Raw genomic sequence first — 19,312 nt, forward strand, 5'->3', positions numbered from 1 at the left:
TCGTGTGAAAGCACCCGTGGCCTACTTACACCCAGTGCGCACTTATACGCGTCACTAATGCTCGAGCGAGCATTCATGTACGCACGCACGCACGCACGCACGCACGCAGCACGATCGGTATGTGCACACACGCGTTGCACGACTCGCCGCACTCTCATGCGCGAGGGCGCATTGTACGCGGAGCCGTGAGTATGCGTGAGCACTATTCCCGATCGCGCACACGCGAACGCGAACCGAGGAGATTTTTCTCCATCTCCCCTTTTTCCTCCCTTTTCCACGCCCTTTTCTTCTCACCTATCTTGGGCTACCTTGCTGTTTTGTTGACGCGCTTTCGTTGCGAGGTGCATCTGCAACGAAAGGAAATGGAGGCACCAGTTTCTCTCTCAAGAACGATTGAAAATATTTTATATAGATTAACTAGAGGGAAGATCGATCGGTAGCCGTCTGTTTACATTATGGGAAAAGTTGTCAGGTATATCCCGAAAGTTTTTGAGAAAGTCCGTACTAAGAAAATGCAGTCGAATAATGCTGCAACGCTGAAAATCTCTCAAGGTTTATTTCCATATCTACTTTAAATTATAACGCAATAGTTGGACCAAAAACCCAAGAAAGCAAGCGACACAGATTTTTAATTTACAGAATTATGTCTGGCACATTTGTATATTTCCACTCACGTAGAGCATGACAAAATAAAATATCAAAAACTAGATCTTTTATTGCACCTGCAGTTGTCTGTTTATGGAAGAATACCCGGAAATAACGATATTTTTTTGTTTTGTGACACAAGCGATACAAAAGATTCCAATATAATATTTCCATAGCTGTCAATAAGAATCATCAAGAGTTTTCGAAACCGTGTATAATCCGAGGTCAAGTTTCTTCAGGGCACAAGAAGTGTTCTTCACAGAAAAATTATCGAAGAAAATATATTTATTAAATATAGAGAAAACAAGCTGAGGAAAGGTCACGTCACGAAAAATTCCAAGTATGTATAGGATGTCAATGATCACCAATGACACACGAACAATAAGGTCGGTATTCGCTCTTACAGACGGTATAATTTCCAGATATCAGAAAACAGTCACGTACGGCCGTGTTCGTTAAGACGATCTTGAAATAAGAGCGGATTAGAAATACCGAAGCTTTTCTTCTTACGCCGAGTGCGGTCACCGATCGGTGGACATTATTGACATCAACCAATTTAACCTAACGCGCGATTATTTAAATTTGTTAGATTATAATTTTACGTAACAATAGACAGACACGAGAAACAAAATACAATTATCATAAATATTAAAATTTAATTCCGCATATTTTAGTATTGTTCTATGTACAATGCGCTTGACTTGATCGGAAAGTAAACCATGTCTCATGTCCAGCTGATTGCAGGACTTTTAGTGTTAACGTGACGTATAATTCGTGACCGATCTTTTCAATGGCACCCTGGTGATCTTTACCAAAGCAGGATCTTCCAAATTTCTTATAACGCTCGTGAAAAATAAGTACTATGTAATATAAAATTTTAAATAACAAATAACTAAATGACAATATAGAGTAAAAAGTGCATAAATTTTATTATACGCCACCTACTGTTAAAATTAAGTTTTATTTAATTATATACGATGCCATTATATATTTATGATAATGGAAATTCTACTGTGATGTGCAAAAATTGCTGGGCAGACAACGTGTCAGTGTACATACACATACGATGCCTACGTGATAAAAAAAAATAAAGGAGATTAATATTGCTCCTTATGTCACACGTGAAATATTAACATGCGTTAAATGCACTCACATGAAAGTAACTTTTTAATCATCACTCTGCGCGCATATGAAATAATAACGGCGACGATTATCGAAAATATGATAATAACGTTTCGCGTCATTTAACGTTATAAGGGAACCATGACCAAGATTTATGATAATTTCTTTATTTGCTTGTCACTTTGTAAATATGCAAATCCGAAATGACCGCAAAATAACCGATCTGCGGCTATTTCTGTCATGAAGAAACACAATACAGTGTAGTTACAAAAGCAAACCTTGAAATAAATGCGCATAAATGGCGTACAAGGAATGGCGTGCGTTTTCCTCTACCCCTGTTCTTCTTCGTTTCTTTTTTTTTTTTCGCTAAATGAAAATTGACCGTAAATTCGTTGGAACGGGAGACGCCCGCTTTCTTTACAATGTCTCTTATGATAAGACAAGACGTCGCTGTTGCTCCGCTATCAGACGAACACGTGGAAAACATCGTGGAATGTGGAGGATTAGCGGCGCCTGGAGCAATTGCACGCGCGTGCACATGCGTGTACGCGTAAGCGCGACGTCGTTGCGAAATTAGGTCATTCGGAAATTGAAACGCCTGCGTAGGTAACTGCGTCTGAAGTTTCGTCTGATAAAGTGAGGAGAAACGAAACGGTCGCGCGGATGCTTATCGCGCATCGACGGGGCGCCGTTGAGCAATTTTCTTCGCGTCGTCGCCGGAAACCGGTGAGCGGATCACGTCGGTGATCTGTAATTCTTGAATCTTTCATGCCGATCATCCTCCGTGTTTTTTTGTGCGGCTGGCTGCTAAAGATATGGCACGCTTAGGCACCGAGAGATCGAGATATAGTACTGCTCGATAAAAAGACTGATTGTAGATAGTAATTGTAGTTGTACTTTGACGCACTCTGTAAGTAGATCAACTTAAAATCCGAGCGTCTACACGTGCATTGTAGACATATCGATTTGGCGATACAGATTTCCGTTTTAAAGACGCAGTAGATCTTGAAAAGAGACAGGGACTTTTCAAGAGACGGCTCTCACTTGTGTACGATTTCTTTAGTGCATTATAAAATAAAGATTTTTTTGTATTCATCTGTCATATATAATCATTAGATCATTAGGCGCGTGCAGCTGTATGTATAAAATGCACAAAATATTTTCTTTGCTCCTTCTTTAGGAAATATCAATTAAAAAAACTAGTGTTTCAAAATCAGACATTGATTATCTTATGCTGGATTGAAATTCTCTCGTCATATCTCCGTAATGATCATATTAATTAGCCTGTTGCTGTGAATTAATGTTTACTGTGAATAAAATTTGTCAACTAATTTTACACGTACTCTGTTTCTTTTGTGCTTCCATTGCTCCCGTAGTGCAATGCCCTATATCGTACGTGTTTTATCTAGCTACACGCTATCCTTTGTCTCAACCGTCGCAGCTAAGCCGTGTTTCATCATAATAATAACCTCGTAACAATGAAAAGTCGAATGACATCTGGATAAGTTACCTCGACATAATTTCACGCGTCGGTTTCTAGTTAGGACTCGATGGTTATCGAAGCATCAATGAATGTAAAAGAAATGTGAGAAACGTTTGTTTTACAGAGAACCGATCCGTCATGGCCAATTTTTATTTTAATGCTCAATTTTTTTATTGACGTTTTATCCACGAAACGGAATAATTATTAAAAACATTCCATACTACATTTGCTATTTAAAATAACAATTTATATAAATAATTTGTTAATTTATTTGTCGATGATAAATGACGCAATTAAACAAAAATTATTTTTTTAACTCAATTGTTTATGTTATTTTATATTAAGACTATTTTATATTAAGATATTTTATATAAAAACGTTGTCTCATTTCGTACCATTATTTTAAAACAGAGAAATATAGTGCAATAAAGACGAGAATTAAATTTGACGAAAATTGAAAGAATAGGTAAACATTTTTCATTGATTACAAGCAATTAAGAACACTTAATTTTCAGGCTATGTCATGGCATTACCAAACATGCGCGTTGAATCATCAGCATATGAGTATCACATGGATGACAGAAATGAGGGAAGGGTCAAGCGTTCGCATTTCAAGAAGCAACGCGCGACAAAGTTGCAACCTTGGACGGACAGATAGGTGAAACGAAGCATAGATACTAAAGAACTGACTGAGATCGAAACGCCGTAAAATGTAGCCTCGGCCAACTTAGATGTGACCATAAACGACGTTTGCGGTAGCCCATGAGATACTCGACAAAGAGCGCAAAAGAGAAAACGAGAGATCGAGACAGAGACACACAACGAGAGAGAGAGAGAGAGAGAGAGAGAGAGAGAGAGAGAGAGAGAGAGAGAGAGAGAGAGAGAGAGAAAAGCAGATTTTTCAGTCGATCTTTCGCTTATATAATCTTTCCCAATACAATTGGATGTAAAAGCAGTAAATATTAGATAACTCAGAGAACGATTATGTCGAAGTTTCAAAACATAGAAAGTTAATAAACGACGAGCATGTTTAACGACAATAATTGCTCTTTACTTATTACTTATCAATCATGTCTTATTGTTATTATGTTTCATTTTTGAAGAAAATTTCTATTCATGTACATATTTCTTGTCATATATATCATAGAAAAAATAAGACTGATTCATGCTGTATCAAATTCCAAACTAGGTAGATAAATATACAACCAATATATGTATATGTGTACGTGTTTAAAAAATTAACTTAAATTAACAAATATTAACTTTCATTGAATTATAGATAAAATGTCTCTTATAAAAAAATTGAAATAAATTTCACTATTGCTATTTAAGTATTGCTATTTTTTACTAGCAAATATTTGACAGAAATTCTGACATAATGCAACATTACAGTACATCTATACGCACACATATACATCTACATAATACCAATTTTATTTAAAATATTATAATAAATATTGTAATAAAGAAATAATATCTTCATATAATAATATCATTCGCTCATCTTTTTTTCTGGGTAGGTTCAGAAATAGCAGATTTTTATTTCCTACTTTGAATTGCATTCTGTTATGTAACGTTGAACATGCAACGAAAAAAGCTATAAATCATTCAATTTATGCGCGCTGAAGAAAACTGCGGAAAGCGATCACTATTCACGATTATGTCTGGCTGGTGTTTTCAAGGTCGACCAAAAAAATCGTAAATGAAATTTCGGATGCACGATCTCGAAAAGAAGTCAGTGGGGAAAATTTCTTGATGGATGGCCTCAACAAATTTTCACCAATTCTATCTTCTTCGCGCAGTTTTTCAAAAAATGCCGATACAGTCAAAGAAGACCATAATATCACAAGGCATTTACGACGGCTTTTACGAGCGGCCGGGAATTATTCCGGCTGTTATTCGTTACAGTACCAAGATAATAACAGGGAACATTTACTTTGACACCCGCTCATCCCTTTTCATTTTTCTTCTTTCGGACAGCATTTAAAACAGATTTGAGAACGTATAAGGAAGTGCATAAGAAAACCTAAATTTCATATGTCGATCTTTTACCATTCTATTTATCTTTCTTTTTTATCCTGCCTATTCTTTGACCAAGGAGAAGGCCGCAATTAAATTCAAAAAGGTTACTCGTTCGAACTTCGTTTCTCCACTTCCTGGATCTTAGCAATTTTTTGAAAGGATTGACGTTGCAGGATTGACATTCCACTTATTCTTACTTCAGTAAAGAATAGAAATTGGCCTTCAAACGTCACGCGCGCACATAGTAAGGGCGTCGACATCGCGACGCCGATAGAAAAAGGGCGAAAACGAGTTGCATTTCTATTGAGATACAGTGAAATCGGACCTTAGAATATATAATTTTTATTGCTTTTAACCTTGCCCTGAATGAATCACATTTATTACTATAGAAAAGAATATATGTATTTTTTTTAGAACAAATAAAAAATAATTTATCTGTTATATATTTGCCCTGGATATATACATACCATGTGTTTATTACTCTAGAAATTTTTTATCGAAACTGGAGTTTTCTAGGAAGAATACAAAGAGAAGATTTCTTCAGAACCGTTACAACACTTTTGCAATGGTTCTGCCTTTTGCAATATTTTATGAAATAAAGTTTAAAGAAAGAGAAAGAGAGAGAGAGAAAATACTCCTTCGCGCTTCTACAATTTATGTTTAATATTCCTTTAGCGATTCAGCATTACCTGGATAGTATCAGTTTTATTGCCGCAATAGTTACTTTCACGCGAGAAGTACGAGCGGGCGTTGTACGTCGCGTGAATCTAATGCTCCAACACCTCCGAGCGGTGAAATGGGAGCAAGGTCCGGAGAGTTAGGAAGAGGCTGCTAAGATGCAATAAGTGGCTTTTAGCCAAGCGGTCGGCCAAGTGACTGACTCGTAGGAAAATAGATCGTTCCCGTGCCAACGCGCAACACCGGAGGCTTTTTCACTCCCGAGCACAAAACAAACGATATAACGATATGATTTCGAATTCATAAAAAAAAACTTAGAAAAATGAACAATCTTACATAAATAAATGTCAAACTTTAACAGCATATTTTTATGACATTTGAATTTGGTTAGTAGACACTTTTTGACGGATTAATTAACATTATCAAAGAGACTGACATTTTGTAAATTGTCATAAAATAATTTTTTCAATCTATATAATCTACAATTTCTTTTAAAATAAAAAAAAAAGAACTTTAAAATAATGCGTACGCGAAACTTTCTCCAAAGTTCCTGAAATATCTGGCGGAGAACAAAATCGCGAAAAAATTAAAAAGATTGCTTCAAACAGATAGAAACGTGGCGCACCAGAGGGGTTAATTAACTTTAGAATTTAACGGGCACCGGTGCGTCGCTCGCAAAAACGACCCCAATGCGCCGCCATTCACCGGGTCGCGCTTGTTCGTGTGCTCGGTAAAAAGAGAATGCCGCTTCCTCCGCGGCCACTTCCTCCTCAGGTGAGGGGGGCAGGAAACCTTCCACCTTCTCACTTCCCACCTTAACAAAACTACCTTCGCCGAGCTTCTACCGTGCCTCGTCTCTCCTTTTACTCACCACCGGCTTCTTTCAATGGCACCTCGGAAACACTAAGCCACAGGGAACGTTTGGTTACTTTACTTTCAATTTCGTTTCGTCGGCACTCACGGGCACTCTCCGGCAGTTGAGAAAATTACATAAGCGGACAAGCGTGGTCCGCGCCGGCGGGAAGGGAAGAGAAGGGCCGGTCGCGAGGGAGCCGTGTCGAAATAATAGCGGCCACTCTTATTATATACTTGCCGTCAGCGAGTCCGACTTGGGCATTTCGCTCATCGTCACTCCGGAGAAAAGAAAACGAATTGTAGAGCATAATTTTACACGCGAGCGACGCGTGAACGTAAAATAAAATGTTCCTAGCACAGTTAATTCTGATGTAAACGACTGTTACAGATATGATATTTCTATATTGGCACCTAATCTCATGCAATCCTCACGAATACTGAAGTAAAAATTGAACTATTTTTCTACAAAGATACAAATCGTTTGGTATTTCAAGCTGCTTTCGTATATATTTATATTAACGAAGACGAAAACGCAGCCACTCGAAATAAAGAGGCACCTATGGATCAATCAGGACTGAATTGATGAAAAATAAAGACACGCCAGGACCTCACGGTTCTATCGCATCTTGTTGTTGCTCGCAATAGCGAGCTAAGGCGGCCCAAAGAGTTGTCGTGCACGACGCATTTAGAAACGATGTTCTCGTTTCGAGACGAGAGTTAAGGTCGGCCTCGGAGTTCTCGCGCCTTGTCGATCTCGTAATGGCGTAACGACGGCTGCACCCCTCCGTCTAATGCCACCGTGCCGTATTGAATGCCGCTCGCAACTTTTCGCCACCGACAGCCGGCGCGCGAGATTGAAGAGTCTGTTTTTAGAAAACGCGTGAAAAGGAAAAGGCCGCGACTTAATGGAACTAAAAGAATACCGATATTATCGTTTTCTCCATGTAAAACATCCCGCGGAGAAGACTGGACGTGTATTTCGCTGTGTAAATGAGGAGCGAGTATATGCGCTGAAAACACATATTATCCGCTAGCGTTCTTTTATGGCGTTTACTCGTTGCCACATTCTGAAAGCGGCCAAGCGGGCGGAAAATGAGGTGACAGAAACGTGGAAGAGGTGTTTTTTTTTTCTTTCTTTCTTTTTTCCCATCGCGAGCACTGTACATACGGCCCTGTCGTAATCAGACGCGGTCTGTCGCAATCGCGCGCAGTGCGTGAATACGCGTGTCCCTCGGTTCACGCAGTCGGCGTGCACAGGCGCGTAAGCGCGTGCAAGCCACTTATTTATAGAAGCCGGCGAAGACGATGCGTAAGTAGAAGTCAAGGAAGGTGGAAGGCCAAGAAGAAAGCACGTTGCGACCCCAATTTTCCCGCGTAGACCTTCGCCGATCTGTTTTCTCGTCGAGTGACTTCTTTATCAGTACTTGACTAAGCAGTTATCGATAGTATTGCAGAGGAATTTTTTTTCCCCGCTCGGTAGTAATATTTCCTCGGTAATAGCGCTTCAAGCACTACGATAACGATAGCATTCTAATAAGCGTGCGCGCTTATTTTTTTCTTTTTTTTTTTTACATATATTTAACGTTAAAAAATGAACAAGAAGAATATTTTTCTGGCAACATCGTCGTCGTTATTAATATCACATTTTGTTGCGAATTTAAGCAATTAGGAATTAATTTCTCCTTTAGAAAGAAGAGAATAGAAAAGATTGTATATTAAAGAAACGGACGTATGAATGATTTCTTGTGCCGGAAAGTAAAATATGTCAAGCATCTAAATGCGTGAAAAGATATTCTGGGGATAGAAATATCTTCCTAATCTGGCATTCATATCGATTAATTTTCCATTTTGACATTGCTATTGGATATAGATACGCATACTGGTCTTCGTCAAGAAATCGGAAAAACGTCGCCGATTAGCGGGAAGAAAAGTGAAATAGAATCGCACTTGTTGGCCTGACCTATTTCTCGGCATACAATTGCATAAACGCACTCGCGTAAGCTCACACGCTTATTTATAGATGAGGAAGGTCGGGAAGAAAGCGCCTAGACCGTTTGACCGTTTGGCAAAGGCAGCTGCTGAGCAATCATTCAGGCGGGTCACTAATAATATCACCCGAGCGTTGTGTAACGATATTCATTGCGTATCAAAAGAGGAGAGAGGGGCGGGGAGGGGAAACAATATCGCTCCTGTGTCAGTAAAAATCGTAGAACTTTCAAACGCGCGGTGGCGGCGTTACAACTTTCTAAATGGCTAAAAATTCTAGAGGCGCTAGATTTCTTCTTTTTACACACTATCGAGCTTATTCACGGAGGCGCTACAGAAGTTTCTTACATTTCTTTTATTAGAGATTGAAGAAGCAAACGTACTAATTCATAGATGCAGACGTCTCTTAGATGTCAAAATTTTCTTAGAAATCTTAGTACAAAAATATTCTATATATCCCCTTCCTTCCATTCTTACATTCATCGTATTATCAAATTAGAGTAATTATAAATAGTAATAAGCCTCATTCGCATTTTACAATTAATGTCCTTTAATAATGTCTTTATTAACGACGAATAAAGTCAATACGAGAGAAAATCTAGAGCCATATAAATGGCAATAATATTAATTAAAAAAATACTTTTACGATAATAAAATTTTCGTTTCTTCTTAGAAAAACTTTTCGTTTTAAAGGAGGGCCACTTTCGGGCTATCTGCATCCGCTCCGAATTGGACTTGTATCTTCATGGGACGCATGCGTATCCCAAATTTCGTGTGTATAACGTGGGGTCTCTATCGCGCGGAAGTTCAACAAGTTACCTAAGCCACTGAAAACACGTAATTCCCCTGTCCGCGCCATTCTTGACCCATTTCCCGAGCCAAACGAATCGCTGCAGAAGGAACATCTCACGCTCGCGTAAGCTCGCACGTGTCCGTGTGCGTGATACGCGTGCTTTCGCCCGTGTGAGGGTACGCAGGCACGCACATACGCGTATTTATAGACGAGGAGGAAGGTCGCGAAGAAAGCGCGCGCGGCTAGACCGCGCGATACGTTTCGACATACGCGTTTCCGGCGCTGACCCATTTCGTCCCCCCGATTCTTTTCGACATCGGCCCAGTCAGCACTCTGACCTACTTCGTGCGTACGATAGTCTCACGTACTTTTATTGCGGCCGCAATCGTCGGCAGCTTCTAACGACCGCGAGGGCGGCGGCGTCGCGGCTCGCGCGCGCGAGTCGCGTTTGCTGAATTTGTTAATCCGCGAACGTGATAGAAAAGCCAAAATAGTATCGATTTAAGAGACAGAGAGGTTTCTGAATTACTGATCTGCTTTTAAAAAATTATAAGTCATGTGAAAATTTTCCTTCTACAAAACTTTCTTTCTTTTCGTATATAGAATCAATAATTGTTACAAACTCACCGAGTTCATTATAATTTATTATGAATTTAAATCTTTCCAAAAAAATACATTTTCTGATGTAATCAATTTTAAAAAATCAACCTAAATTCGAAAATCACTTTCTATATAGAGTACAATTTATAAAATCACATTTCCAAAATCGCATTGCACTGGACAGTTTGATCGATTGAGCTAAAGACGAACTTGCTTATTCTACGCATTAAATTTGAATGATTTATGCAAGATAATTAAGATTAAATAATAAAGATATAAATTCGGCTGAGTAGATGAAATATTTGTAGAGCAGCCATTAAAACGTCACGAAGCGTGCGAGAAAACCAGCCAAATGTCTGGCTCGGCTGAAGAGAAGGAAGACAAACGGTCTATATGTGTGTGTGTGTGTGTGTGTGTGATTCTTTCTTTTTTTTTCTCCTAGCATACACACACAACCTCGGTCTTAACACTCGGCGGCCCATTTCCGTGACAATCGTGAGCACACTTGTACCGTGCGCCATGCGCACACGCATAATGCACGCACCTAAGCTATCGCGCTGGAAATGTGTCTCGTAATCAAGCGGCGCGTGATCTTACGGCTGGTACAATCGTGAAACACCGTGACGGCGGTACGGTCCGTTGTCGTAAAATTATCATTTTTACGTATACGGCCGCGCCAAGGGACACCACGAGCCGCGAGGAACAACGTTGAGCCGAGGGAAAGCGTTTTTGCTTAGGAAACGAGTTTCATTTACAATCGAGTAGGACTTTGGTTCGACAAGCTTTACAGATACAAACTTAAATTTCACCAAATGTCGCAGACCAGTGTACAAATTTTTTATATCCTTTCCTTACAGAAATTTGACAAAACCCATTGATTTTTCCCCCCTTCGTACAAATAAAGGATGATTATAATTATTTTAATTAATATACACGAAAAGAATTTTCTCTTATAATTTACCCTCAAAATCTGGTAATTGTGGGATAATGGGTGATCTCGAGGAATTTTATTATACTGTTTAGTAAAATTTACTAAAAATATAGTAAAATTTACTATACTTTCAGTAAAATTTACTAAAATCATAGTAAATTTTACTAAAAAGTATAGTAAATTTTCTCGAGCACACACATTATTCCACAATTATCAGATTTTGAAGGTAAATTTTAAGAGAAAATTCTCTCCGTGTATAAAATTTAATAATTTTAAAAAATATTTTAGAGACATATAATTTTTATATATTAAAATAATTGCTCAACACCTAAAAGCGGAAAAGTATCACGATCCCCAATGATTTTTACGCGATTTCTCAAGGAATGATTGGCCTACAGTTTGCGCACTACAATATTAGAGTATTGCTAAGCTTTGACGCAAGCTTTGATGAAATAATCAATTTAAATACGTGTATCGCCAAAAATCACGTAATTATTAGAGTTTGTTTCCATCAAGTGTGATACGAAGGCTAAGTGGCTTTCTTGCACACGTTTTTCTTATAAAAAAAAAAAACATGTATTAGAACGGTGTTTTCGCATTTCTTCGCGAAAATACTTCGAAGAAGGGAGTAAAGGAAAGATAAAAATTTTCCATTTATGTTTTATAAGCTACACGTGCCGAACTCATGGCCGTTCCACTTTATGCAAATTATAGTTCGGAAATTTAATGGTAGCGATAAGATTCACAATGTTGCTTTTACGCTATCTCTACGATGACCTCCTCTTTACAATATGACAGTATCGGCATAAATATTTTGTAGATACAATGACTTTAAGAGCTTTCTAAGAATGTGCAGTATTTTACCCTTGCTTCGTCATGCATGCACAATTGCATTTTACATAAGCAACAAATTGTAGCGCGTTTGTGCAACGTTACTGAAGACATTTTCATATGTAACATTTCTAAGTTATGCGACTAGATATGGTCACGTTAAGGTTATTTCACTTCTTTCTACATGCATACATATATCATGAAAATGCATCAAATAAATTAAATTAACATGCTGTAGCATATTAACGAGTTTTATCGGTAACAAATAAATTTTTCTGGCAAAACGAATCTTGTTTAAAAAATTCCAAAGTATTACGTAACATTAAAAAAAAGTAAAAGATTTAGAAATTGCTAAATTTTTAAAATGTCTATAATTTATCGAAAAACTCAGGTCAGATACCGAATCAAATTATGTCAGTTTAATTGTGTATATCGATTGCATTTAGGATATAAAATTCATTTATATAATATTTGACAATTCTGCGGCAAACATCATTATGCCTTTTATAGCAATGTTGCTATAAAAGGTAAAAAATATTGAGCGCGATGTAATACACTGCATTTTTACAAAACGATTAAGAAGTTTAGCTGTAAATGATAAAGTACTAACGTCATGAGGAATTGTCGGGCGCCATAAACGGCGTCCTGCTATTACGGCAGTAACGCTAATGATAAGGCAACATTTTACTCGTTCGCGTTATTATCATGTGGCACGTGTACGTGTTAACCCATAAGCGAGTTGGTAATTAATGTAAAAGATAATGCAGCGCGTTATTATCTTAGGACCAATCAGTTTATGCGACATAACATATATTTTTCTGAGTTAAACATGGGTTTTTCGCAGCGTTAAAGCTATTTACACTGATTGAGCTAGACTCATTATACTTAAAGATTTTCCATTTCGGATCAAACGTTAAATCGTTTGAAATAAAATTGTAATGAATATTATGAAGAATTAACAATTTCATTTGTATGTATTGCGCATAATACATGTAGATTTATAAACAATACATAAAAAGGGTATAAGATGAATTTTTTATCAATATAGAATAATATGATATAATTTATAAGACGACAGAGCAAATTAATTATTCAAATATGTGCACGTGCTCACGCCATAAATATTTCTATAAATTAAGATAAGAATATAACAAATAATTCTATATTTATAAATTTAAATGTAGTTAATAGTATGTATATTAAGTACAATTTATAATCGGAAAATATTGATAAAATATTCATTTATACTTTTTAGACTAAAAATAAACTGTTTTATTATATGTAATATATTTCATACAATAGAAAGATAGTATTAAACTACTGATTTTCTACATACTAAAAACTTTTAAGACAACTGAATCTAACAGTAACAGTAACAGTAACATAGGTAAAAAGGACCTTGCATTCAAACGAAAAGAATTTTAAGAAGAAATAAGTTATATATTTATCATTCATGCACTTGATTCGCCATCGCTTGGCCTTAGATAAATCTACCTTATAAATCATTATCGATTATTGTCGAGTGGACATTTTTACGTGACCGTTACACAAAGTCGCATTTCTCTAAATTCAGTTCAGTCATGTATACGGCAATGATAATTCTTTAAGTAACGACATTTCTTTATAAATAGATGACGATTAAAAGGGACAAACTTGCGAGCTACCAGTAAATTTGTACCTACTTATTTATTTATAGAATTATGTGACAGAAGTAGGATGGCCAAGAAAAAGCTTTTTCACTTGGTAAATGATGTAACGAATCAGGTGCATCAAAATAGAAAGAGAGAAAAAGAAAAATTCTAGAAATCACCCGCAAGACTAAAAAAGACTAAAAGAAATATTAGTAGGTAAATCATAGAACACGTAGTAGTAATAAGAATTATTGCTTATATAATTTTTCGGATTTTCTTTCAAAAAAAAAAAACCTGTACTAATAACACCGACAAAGAAATTTCACCAAGGTTCTTTGGCGGACTTGTGCTCCAGCAAACAGGTAGGTAGTCTAGCAATACTAAATCAGTCTTACGTGTCCAGATCGTGTTTGAATATTATTCCTTTAATTCTACTCAATATTATATTAGAAATCGCGGGAAAACATAAAATTTCTTTTATCACGACAAAATTTTGTAGGGAGATTTTATTTCACTTTATTTGAATAAACCAGCAAGGACAAAATATGACTCTATTCAACGATTAATTCTCATTCATTAATAAAATTTATGAAAAACAATACATTTATAAATAGTCAAAGTATCAATGTTGAAATAAATACAGAAAATTAAACTTTAGACAGTAATCATCAGCCATTTGTATAATAAGTAAAAAATGAATTTATCATGATTATAAAACTGTGAAACAGTGGGGAGAATCTTATTTCTTCATGCATCTAATAGTTTCGATAACTTGCTCAATTTGGATTCTGAGATGTTACAATATTCGTGCGAGAAAGAGCTGTGCCCTCGTCTTTCGATGAGCAGGGCGTTCGGGTGCCCCGCCAGCCAAGAAACTGGTGCGTTTATTTATAACGTGTTTAAAGAGAAGCAGACGCAGAGCGTGCGAGCGCCATACACGTGTGTATCTACAACCGTACCTACGTTTCCCAGACAGGCAGCTCTCGGCAGCTTTCTTCTGACATAACCGAATGAAGGCGCGGGCCGCGGTTATGCAATTCGAAAGTGCCCGCCTTACTTTACGTATCGCGCCGAGGATACGCGGTACCTTACGAGGGAGCGTACCGTTAGGCCCCGTACTTTTACTCAGCGCAATCGCGAATGAAAAGAATGAATAGGAATATAAAAAAAGAGAAAATAAAAAAGAAACCTACGAGTGAAGGTAATCGGATCTCGCTCACAAATTTGAAGACAAAAAATCGAAGAATGCGTGCGTGTGTGTGTGCGTATATGTATACATTCTTAGATTATATATATTTATATATATATATATATATATAATAAAATTTTACAACTAAATAACAGCAGAATAGTTTTAGAAAGATGCCACATAAGAAAATACGATGTATAAATAAGTATCTCCTATTTACTCGCAGGTAATAAGTGAAGCAGCATGAGAAGTCTGATTACACGTGAACAAATTTGCCTCAATCTATTTTTATTTATCTGTCAAATTGAATATGTGGCTCTTTCTCTATCTCCTCTCTCTTTCTCTAATTTGACGATTATATTGCAAAGTATGATCAAGATGTTTTGAGGTCATCCAGATTGAATCGAGAAGATTGACCACGCGACCAGTATTGAGAAAAGCCATTAGGCTTTCTATGATATGTGATTTATATTTGCATTACGCCACTCGAAATGAAGATGAAGACAAATAATTAATTAATATTGTCGTAACATACTCTTGTGTACATAAAAGCATTTTTTTTATACAACAGTCTTAATTATACAATACTAAATCAACATTACTGCTTGCCCGAAGAAAAAGATACGGGTAATCAATTATATACATGTACATGTATAGTCAATGAAATACACAGAGACGCAGAAATGCATATTTTCTCAAGATTCTCAAAGAATAAAATGGTTAATTCCATTATGTATATTACTTATTTTCATAATGACTAATTTATGTAAGATAATATTTACATTTTACATAGTTACTGGCAATTAACGAATATTTTAATATTGAGACAATTGACAATATCCAGAAGATGTTTAATAAATTTGCCTCCGTCCATTTTTTATTCACAGCGACTCGCAGTCCTCGCTGCCTTCAGTCGCGGACGCGTGGCTGTGAAAAACTTTGAGGACAAAGTGTCTTCCGACGGTAGTTACGTAAGGCCGATGCAGGTCCTCGTTGCGAGAGCGCGTCTGGTGGTATATTAAACGGCGGGACGCGAAAGGCGGTTGTGTGCCCACGGAGGCACACGGGCCGGCGTGGTGCACGCGTGTTACAATGTAAAAGCCTACGAACGGTGAAAGTGAGCAGTGCTTTCCCCCGCAAGACGGCTCACGTCTCTCCGATGGTCTCCTTTAAACGCATGCATTACGTCGTTATGTCATAACCGACGCGCGAAGGTGCGCACACGTGTGTGTAATGTGTATGTGTGTGTGTGTGTGTGTGCGAGCGTGTTTCACCTCGCTTCGTACTTCACTTTTGGAAGCACGCGCAAGGGTTCGGTAATAATGCCTTTCCAAGCGTCGCGGGCGAACGCGCAAATGCCCGATAAGCGATGATGAGCCAACGTTGATCCTCGCGGCGGAAATTTTTACTTCTGCATTCCACTTTCGAACGTATCGAGAGACGGACCGTATCTCTTATCAGCTATGATTCCAGTCAGCATTCTCGCTAGCCGTTCTCTCTTTCCGCTCTAACATTAACTCATTGACAACGATCACATTTGACACGTGGCTCCTTCGATAATAATAAATTGCTGCCTGTGCATTACGTGAAGATATTTCGAAATATTTTTTACATTCTTTTTTTTTTTTTCCTTCACAATTTTATGATACGCTTTCATGCGCGTCTTTCCCTCTGACGTCAATAGACGACGGCGGTGTTGTTATGCCGGAGGAGAAACAAGTATAGACGGTGGAGGGTTTCGTAAACCCTTCCGTAGCGACGTCGGCGGTTGTAATGGGCGATTGGTTAAACAGTCATCGGTCTTAGAAAGTGAACCGGCCAGGGACTTTTTTTTTTTCGTTTGCTATTGTGTGAATCGCAGACGATTATAATCTTCGAATTGAGCGTCCTCCATGAAAAGTCGACGTGACCGCCGAAAATAAAATTTCGCAAGCGCGTTTCTAAAGTCTAACAAAACTTTCGGTCCTTTACATAAGAGGATTTGCCAATATAATTCGACACTGATAAAAACTCGAAAAACCTTATCCAGAGATATATTACTTTTTTTTTTTTTATTGGACCAATTTAATTAAATGCGTTTAAATTTCTCTATCGCGTGTCACAAAGAAGAATAGACAATATTGTTATTAAATAATCGGTTATTAATAAACTTGAAAATTCATATAAAATTCATGGGAGAAGAATTATTATTTTTAATGGAATCTTTCATGGATTCCAATTCGACTTTTGAAAAGGCTTAATTCGCTAATAAATACTTCTTCACTTCCTCGATGGCTGCAGGAAGCGCAAACAAATCTTTACCGTTCGCTTTCGGCGCGCGGACGATAAAGCCCGCGTGTTTCTATCGCGCGGTTTCACGTGTATTTTTGCCCCATGGCGGCGACACGCAGCATTGCTCGGAGCCTGAATATTAGGCAATCTAACGCGTCCAAGGCTAGCTAAGCCTTGAGCCGCCTTTCCAAGTGTTTCACTAACCCGACCGTTCGCTCGATCGCGACTACTGTCTCCTTACGATTAGCTTCACGCTCGCTCCCTAAGCCTGCTCCAAATCTTTATCAAAGATCACGTAAAAATTGCGCCGTTATCGCCGTTACGTAATGTTGTTGCATCGTTTTTAATAAAATTATAGTTCTAGTTTCCTTTTTAACAGAAAATAATTGATGGTTTCTTAAAGACATACCTTCGTATAATTTTTCTTACTTTATTGCTTAAAACAGAGCGAGAAAGAGAGAGAAAGTGGAAATATATATTTATAATTGTTATTTAATTCCGTCTATTATCCTTAACATTTTTTTTTTTTCGACTTGAGAAAGAGTGTAGTTTCCTTAGACTTTGATCTCTGCTTTTGACGATAGATCGAGTGGCAGAATTCTAACCGAGCTTTATACAGTGTTCCCGACGTGCACGTACCCTCGTGCGATTCATCGATTTCGATTTTATCTTCAATGGCACCGATGCCATATCGCGTGCGATGCCGATAAGCCATGTACGCGTCTTTGGCCTGTTTGTTCATCGCGGTTCGAATCTCCGAGTTCGTCGCATCGGGGAACCAGTTTTTCCAACTCGGATGGAAGACCGGTTGGATCGCACGACGGTTTATGTAGCTGTCGCGGCCCGATTGTTTTACCCGGTCTAACTGGAAAGCACGATAATTGCTATTTAAGATGAAGACCAGCGGGACAAAAAGTTGCATCACCGCGCCGGGTCGCGATCGGAGCGTTATCCGTAAAGCGAATCCAGCGTCGCTAGACGCACGTAACTTTATAGTAAAAGCAATCGAGCGATATTCTTGCGCTGTATTAAAACAGTTATAGTGTTATAAATGTAGTACATAATGATGCATGTCATAATACATGATATAATGCGAAGAAAAAATTAATAGAAACTTCCAACTTTGAAGGAAACTTTATAAAATAAAAACCATGTTAACTAAGCGAATGTATTTTTTTCAAAATTGCATAATAGCGTATATGTGCTGAAGAAAAAAAAAAGAATAAATATTTTCATCGCTTCCGGACATTTAAATGATATAATAAATCTATAACATTTTTAATCACTACCTTAATTATAATAATTTATTTTTAGGAACTACAGAAATTTCCAGAAATTCAAAAACAAGTTGTCATAAAAATTATTATATATCGTTTTTTTTACCGTTGATATGAGAAAGTCAGTGATCTTTTAAAGCCTGACAATTTGTTATCAGAATTATCTCAATTTAACACTTGCTTTTCAAATTGCTTTAAATATTTACCGAGGAAAAGCCGTAATGTCACCCGACAATCGATTTCTATTTGAAGGATACAAAAGACCGGCTGTGTGAAAACGTTTCCTCTGTTACGACAAAATAATGTAATTAGCTTCTTGTCCGGCTGCTATCTTTCTGTCCCTACCAGGCGTTTAACGTTTGTTTCCTACCAACCGGACGCGAGGACGAGTGTCCCGTGCTCGAATTATGTAACGTCGCACTTTCGTCGGCGCCTCTTATGTCAGTGCGACCGTGCGGCGGCTGCGGTGCGTTGGTGAAGCGTCGGTAATTCTTTTCTTTTCGTAAAATTAATTTTCAACAACGGCTGTCATCGGTTGTATGAGAGATTGTAAAACTTGGCATTATTCACCTTGATGAAAACACTGTCGTACGCCACGCAATGCCTAACGCAATCCTGTAATTTCTACACATTTATCAATATATATTAAAGATCGATTCGTATATATAATTTCGTCATGTAACACTACAATTCCCCAGCGCACGTCTGTCAAATTTTTTTCGTAGAGAAAGCTATTTCGAATTTTGACAAAAAAAAAAAGAAACACGCAAGTTCAATACTAAAAACGATATAATTGCTTATATATTAAAATATCTCTTGATCCCGTTGCGTTAGCATTTTAAAATAAGTATATAATGCGGCTTAAAGACAATTTCATAAAAATAAAAAATTATAATGTTCTCCTCTTTTTACTACAAATCGATTTGTTATTTTAATTTGGGCACCAATACGAATGAAATGTGCATTTGCATGGAGTGGATTAATGAATTGAACGAGGG

Source organism: Monomorium pharaonis, chromosome 7, assembly GCF_013373865.1.
Source record: "Monomorium pharaonis isolate MP-MQ-018 chromosome 7, ASM1337386v2, whole genome shotgun sequence".
NCBI lineage: Eukaryota > Metazoa > Arthropoda > Insecta > Hymenoptera > Formicidae > Monomorium > Monomorium pharaonis.